The 6,582-nt window shown below is 33.4% G+C and overlaps 1 protein-coding gene across 1 annotated transcript in view; it reads left to right on the top strand.

Moving 5' to 3' along the window:
* The window catches only part of LOC124357989 (single-stranded DNA-binding protein, mitochondrial-like), a 151,822-nt gene that overhangs the window by 21,045 nt on the left and 124,195 nt on the right, over positions 1-6,582 (top strand). The gene's annotated exons all lie outside the window — the stretch shown is intronic.

Below are 6,582 nucleotides of genomic sequence, written 5' to 3'. Positions count from 1 at the left end.
CAGTGATCCTGTTGTTCAAGTCTTGGACAGCAGTGGGATGTGGTAAAAACTACTGATTTCAAGTGATCCCACAAAAAAGTCTAAGGGTGTTAAGTCTGGAGACCTTGCCGGCCACTCAATTGATCCTCTTCTACCGATCCAGTGATCCGGGTAGTGTGCATCTAGCCACTGTCGCACAGGAAGAGCATAATGTGGAGGAGCTCCATTTTGTTGAAAATAAAACATATCCGCATCTACATTTAACTGACCTACTTCATTTACTTGTTTTTCAAGTGTTTCCACAATAAGATGGTCAATAGTGTTTTCTAGAAAATCTAAGTACGATTCACCATTTATTTAAGTTAAGGTAGTAGTTTCCATTTCAAAATTTTGACTTCGGGTTTGGTGGGCATGGGGATGAGCACCCCCATTTTGAAAATAATTTTGTTTTGTTCCCCCAATTAGTACTATACACTCCCGTTTACAGAATTTTGATAATTGGGCTATAAGTCTTTTAATGCGAGTTTGAAGTTTTCAAATGAACACCCTGTATATGACTAAGGTTGGAATGCAAGGCTTCTCCGTTTCTTGTGCTAAGCGAAAAACGACATTTCGTTAATATCGAAACTCGTAACCATACTGTATTTAGAAAATACAAATTTCGTTAATTGTTTAAATTATGAAATATTAAAAAAATGGTTGGATCTATATTTCTTAATAAATAAATGTAAGCATTTAAAATAATGTATTAAGTTTACTTATAAATATTCTTACTAATCGATAAATAAATGTGTTTTGGTTAGAAGTTAATTAAGTTATTCATGGTTGTCTTTCAATCCGCGTTAGAAATGTCTTTTAGATACCAGTGTACGCTCTGAGGATATCCGGTTACATATTGTCACATGTGAGTTGTATCACTGGAGATTTTAATCATTGAAAAAGGTTATCGGTGCCAATCTCGCCAGTTTCTATGCAGTTGAAAATTGGTAAAGAATTCATAGATTAAAAATAAATTTATATCTTAGAGTTATAACACTTGCTCCAAGAAAACAAACAATTTTAAATTATAGAATATCTTGTGTGGCGCATAACCTTATTTAGCTTACTTATAAATCAAAAGGTTTTAAGCAGTAATTGACTCTTTTGTATGAATAATTTTTTTATGTCATGGTTAGAGAAAGAAATCACATGGCTCCATAGATTGTACAAGAAGAATTTATATCAAATGGAACACAAATGTCGCAATTACCATTATATAGGTTCTTATACATTGACCATTATGCATAAAACAATGCTGTAATTTTTTTCAAACCACTGAACGGGGCTGTCCATGCACATCGAACTCATATTAGCATCCTGTTATTGCTGAAATGTATACCAACTGAAAGAAGGCGCCACCGATTCACAAATTACGTTTCATCAGCATAGGGATATAACTGATTTGAAACAATGTCTGCATGCAGTACTATCAAGGTAAAAGTTGAAACTGTTTTGAAGCACTTTCTGGTTTACAGACGATTCAACAAAATCAATGCATTACAATGTTTTGTGCTGGCCAGAATAATAGAAGAAAAGTTCACTTTGAATTTTATAATAAACCCAGGGTACATGATTTCTGGGGGGGAAATCATCCAAATAAGAAAATGTTATTTCATAACAGCCACAGCTGAATAAAATACCATTGCTATTTTATTTTATGGAGCATGAACTAGTAAATTATCTAATAAATATTTATAAGATAACGTCAGCGACCCAAATAGACAATTTATCATCAGGTCAGTACCGTGGGAACTGATAAGTTAGATACGCTGATAGGATCTGATAGTGACCAGTGGTTGTTGTTTTAGATATATGAAACAAAGATCATATTCGCTGATACTATCTGATAACTTACACCTAGCGTGTCATAGATTGGACAATCACTCTTTTGACACTTCAACGAGATATTTAAACGCCTTTTAACTAATAATCTACAATTTTTGCTGACAGGATGTACTCACGACTCAATACTTAATGAAATAACTACAAGGAGTGATATACACTTTCGAAGATACTGCAATATGTACTAATCACAATTTATAAGTACGACTACATGTAAAAATATATTTAGAGTATCGGACTGACACACATACAAGCTGTTGAATACTTGCGCGTTACGAAATGTGTACAACTGTTGTGAACATCAATGAAAATATACCACAGCTGCATTCTGGTTGCCTCCATCAAACTCTTCCGAGGTTCGCAAGAAGCGACTCTGGTTGTACACTCGCAAGTGCTAAAAAATGACACAAATCGATTTCTCATTGTCTATGAAAAATGTTAACGATTGGACTTTTCGAACTAAAGAACAATGTTTTTTAGTTTCTGGATTCCTTTAAACATATGCATTGAATCTCCTTCAGTTTATCCTCCTTTCCTTTATGAAAAAGTAGAAGATTATCTTACAAACAGACTTATCTTTGTGGTAGATCCGGTATAATTGTGGAAACCGATCACAGTCCATTGGTCATTATTTATAATAAACCCCTGATGAAATGTCCAAAAAGACTTCAGAACATAATCCTGACTCTCCAGCTACACAGAATCATGATAAAGTACAATCGAGGAAAAGACGAGTAACTGGCCGATACTTTATATCGAGCACCAGTGAGTATAGGAAATGAAGGAAAACAGTTCAACGTCTACAAAAGTAACCGTCACTTGAATCAGGCCAATGAAAATTCAAGAAGTTGCAACAGTAGTTGATTATGACCATGTCAAACAATTAAACTGAGCAACACATCCATCAAGAAGTTCATCTAGGAAACATCCAAAGATGAGCAGATCCAGAATTTGATCAATTACAGATTGCTGGCCCCTGGATAAGAAGAGGGTTACATCAAGTTTAGCGAGTTTCTGGAATTACAGAATATACTTGGTGCTTGAAGATGTAGTGGTTCTGAATGGTAACCAAATCTTGATCCCCAAAACGTTAATAAAAGAGATGTTGAGGAAAATTCATAGTGGTCATTTAGGCATAGTCAACAAAAATACTTGCCAAAGAAGCAGTCTTTTGGCCAAACATGTTAACTGAATTTGAAAACTGATTTCCCTCATGAAAAAGTAAAAGATTATCTTGTAAGCAGGCTTAGAAAGAGACGGCGCAACGGCGGCTTAGTTAGTAAACTCACCTCTGAAATGTGTTAATCCAGCAGTGAGGGTAGTTTGGCCAACACCTGGCTGTGCAATCGACCCTGATTGAAACATTTTACAATTTATTTAATTCAGTCAAGACCCACTTAATTTATTGTTGCTATATAATATTTGTTCGTAGTTCAATTACAACATTGATCAGTTTCCCAACGAATGTATACCAACGCATATGTTTTGCACCATTTGCAGAAATGAAACAACTAGGGTCGTTGGGACGAAGAGCCAGTAGAGCAATCGATCCCTTCCCATTTTAGCAGTGCCTTAATAACGGTTATTGGTTTTCACTCAACAGGTCATAATTTTGTACAATTATGTAAATTTATTGAAGTGTGAATTACTGACAGCAATATTTTTAAGTATCATAATGCCAAATTTACAATTTACTTCTACATTGCGATGTTAGCTACGCACAGTATAACATCCAAGAGGCTAATTGATAAGTAAAATAATGTTTGAGGTGTTTGTAAACATAAGTATTTCTAATAAATTTGAGATATGTGGCATGCTAGAAATAGACTTTTTAAATTCTGTAAATCTTAAGTATACTCGTAACAAACCCCGCTAACCAACTTTTTCATTTTTTCAAATGAGAAATTGAAAATGCTAATTTAATATTCACATCTACATTACATGTAAATCGAAAATAAAGTTAAAAAATACACTTTTTGTGTGTATACTAAGGTTTGTTTTATAAGAGGAGTAACCCGGGTGCCGCTATTTCTTTCATTCAAGTAATTCCTGTTATTGTTTACTGTTATTATTATTGTGTTCATATTATATGCGTGTTATTATTGTTGTCCAGATTCCTATATATAAATATATCATAACACTATTGACCCTAAAGTAACCCACCATTATTATTTTTATTATATAATTTTTGTTGTTTAGCTGTTTCTGTTGTTATTATTATTGTGTTCAGATTTATACGTGTTATTACTGTTGTTCAGATTATATAAATATCATCTCACTATAGACCATAATGTAACTCGCCATTATTATTATATAACTTTTGTTGTTAGCTGTTTGCGTTGTTATTATTATTGTGTTCAGATTCTATACGTGTATTATTGTTATATAATTTTTGTTATTTAGCTGCTACTTTTATTATTATCTCGCCCAGACTCTTTACGTATTATTATTGTTGTTAACTTGCAATTATTGTTGTTCAGATTCCATGGATATCATTACACTCATTATAAACCTTATTTTAACTCGCCATTATCCTTTATGTTATTATTGTTATTTTTCTCTGATTGTGTTTTGAATTTGTTGTTTTGATTAATATTAAATAAAATGCTTGGTTATGGATAGCTGCCACCTTTGTTATAAGTTATGTTGTACAAAATGGTTTACCGTTGAAATAAATAAATAATAAATAAATAAATTCCGAAATAATAGAACGTATAGTTAAACGACGTATCGATAATGACGCAGAACAGTGACTGCCACTGGAAATTACGTCATCGGTGTATTTATTCTAACAAATATTATTGATTCCATTCATGAGACACCCCATAGAGTCCACGCCAGGTCGAAACATTGCTTACACAAGCCCGTCGTGTTAGCAAATTATTACACCGGATCAATCTGTTGACTGAAGATGGCTATCTATAGTAAGTATAAGGGCCAAAATATATCATAAATTTAATTGTGTTTAAATGTTTCGACAAGTTGGTTGCAAAACTGGCCGTAAAACCATTTTGATCGAAGGAAACCTCCAAGCATAATGAAAGATTAATTAGTTTGCTGTTCTCATTAGCCATTGTCGTAACAAAGCTACAGTTAATATGTTAAAGTAAAATTTTAATTCAAATTGAAACTAATTAATAATTAGAAAAACTGTTTGTAATGGAGACATAATTCAAGTTTATATTTTTGAACTTGGAAGAGAGCTGAAGAAACCTCCAACAACTAAGAAAAGAATTGAGGACCTATGAGAAATAAACACGCCAGCAGTGATATATTGCATATGGGAATTTTATTTTTTTTACTACTAGCGATATCGGACACTTGTATTTAAGCCTCTCAGGATTGATCGAAAATAATTGCTCGTGGTCTTATAAGAATTAAAATTTGGAAATTACAATGATCGTTTTCCGCTCTTCACTAATAATTATAGGTTCCTAAATAGTACTACAAAATACACTACCCTACTACATATATAACAAACTAATCGATACATAAGATTTTATGATTATACTGTATAGAATCCTCATTACAATATACGATATATGTATGGGATGTATTTTCTTTCACATCCCAGTAACCGACCATTATTTCTACAGCAGTTTTTATTCCAGTGTTAGAAAAATACTTTTAGGTTATTATATTATACATAACTCATTTTGTTTTTATTATTTAACTATTCACAAATACGTTTTTACACTTGATTATTTATTATATATAAAATATATGATCAATAATCAAAACTAATATTGTCATTGAGCCACTAATTGGAATTAAAATAAATTTGTATGGATAAAAGTAATATTTTATAAAAAGTGTAATCATACAACTGTCATGGATGGCGGTATCTACAATAAAAATAGTAGAATCCAACAGACATTGAATGTAAATAATTTATATTTTAAATAAGGCGTATTGGCCAAACGAGCCATTTAGATTATGTATTTCTTCTTGAAATAAATAGGTCCTGTTAAATTCTAAATTTGTGGGCGAAAGATAATCTTATTTAAAAATAAATTAATGTTTGGGTCTTTGTTCCACTTTAACTATGCTCACTCCAAAGTAATCAAAACAGACCCGGACAAACAGAAATGCAACTTTTTCATCCCCAACTGTGGTAGGCTTCACTAACGCTCATCCAACGATAATGAGACTCGGCTGTGGATACGGGGAATACTCCAAATGCGTTTAGGACGATTGTAGGACTGTAGGTCCACGCCTAGTTTTGACGAGGGTGGCTGACATCACTTTTTTGCAAGGTAGGACAGGTACAGTTCGAGGACTTTAGCTGTGCGCGTGGCCTTGAGTGTGTGGTGATAGGCGGGAAGGCGGGAAGGTGGCGGGGTAGCATTATGCGCTGCGTCCCGAAAACATTTCCTGTGACTCATGGGTAAAACCCTCCTTTCAGGAATCATATTCGTCCAAATAACTCATCACACTCGGTAAAATCAGTCTGTTTTGTAAAAGTGCTGATTGTGGTGGAATTAAGTAGTAAGAGAAAAACCAAATAATAGGAATAATAAGACTTATCCATGTTTTTCAGTTGTTATAGTGTTGTTTAAAGTGTTTTTCAAAATAAAGTATTTGTCGATTTTATCTGCAAATCAAAATCGTGGGTTTAGTCGTTAAAGAGATTGTTGCGCCTTCATCTCAGCGGCTAGCACGTAAACGCAACCCGCCACACAGATAGCGTTTATTTATTGAGAGGGTAGTATCTGGGCCCTA

The sequence above is a fragment of the Homalodisca vitripennis genome, chromosome 3 (assembly GCF_021130785.1).
Source record: "Homalodisca vitripennis isolate AUS2020 chromosome 3, UT_GWSS_2.1, whole genome shotgun sequence".
Taxonomy (NCBI): Eukaryota; Metazoa; Arthropoda; class Insecta; order Hemiptera; family Cicadellidae; genus Homalodisca; species Homalodisca vitripennis.
Note: the sequence above shows the minus strand (reverse complement) of the source record. Positions and strands in the feature narration are given on the sequence as shown.